The sequence below is a fragment of the Meleagris gallopavo genome, chromosome 4 (assembly GCF_000146605.3).
Source record: "Meleagris gallopavo isolate NT-WF06-2002-E0010 breed Aviagen turkey brand Nicholas breeding stock chromosome 4, Turkey_5.1, whole genome shotgun sequence".
Classification (NCBI taxonomy): domain Eukaryota; kingdom Metazoa; phylum Chordata; class Aves; order Galliformes; family Phasianidae; genus Meleagris; species Meleagris gallopavo.
The window spans coordinates 45,087,007-45,087,492 of NC_015014.2; the positions used below are offsets into that span (position 1 = coordinate 45,087,007).

At 61.5% G+C, this 486-nt stretch overlaps 1 long non-coding RNA gene across 1 annotated transcript; it reads right to left on the reverse strand.

The window, feature by feature from the left end:
• On the reverse strand, nucleotides 1-480 carry LOC109367559. Its single transcript, XR_002114751.1, has 3 exons — nucleotides 291-480; nucleotides 121-192; nucleotides 1-22 (listed from the first exon to the last, which is right to left on the reverse strand). It is a non-coding gene; the product is annotated as an uncharacterized LOC109367559 (long non-coding RNA).
• Between the last annotated feature and the right edge of the window lie 6 nt (nucleotides 481-486).

Below are 486 nucleotides of genomic sequence, written 5' to 3' on the forward strand. Positions count from 1 at the left end.
ACCTCTGTTTTGGGTGCCACTTCTGGAAGAGGAAGAAAATCCCCACAGGGGTAATGCCAGCTTTCCCACACCCACTCGGTGCAAACACCCCCCTACCGGGTCTGCTGCCCCCAGACTCACCGTTGTTCATCCAACTCAGGAGGTCATTGATGTCACTGATGTCCTCTGGGATGTTTGAGCTCGTTGTCGCTGCTGGAAAAGCAAGAACATCCCCAGTGAGGCAATGCCACCTTTTCCACAGCCACCCGGTGCGGACAGCCTGCCACCCTCTCTGCAGCCCCCAAACTCACCACCTGATTCCAGCGCTGCGGTGCTGCAGGTGAGCGGAGCCGACGTGGGATGGGGGCACATGTTGGTGGTTGCTGGGTGCCCCTGGTCCTCCGTGAGCACCACGGCATCTCCGAAGGGCTGCACCGCCTGCTCCCTGCTGACGAGCAGGGTGCAGGGCACGGGGAGCACGTGCTGCTGCACTGGCTGTCCTCGGAG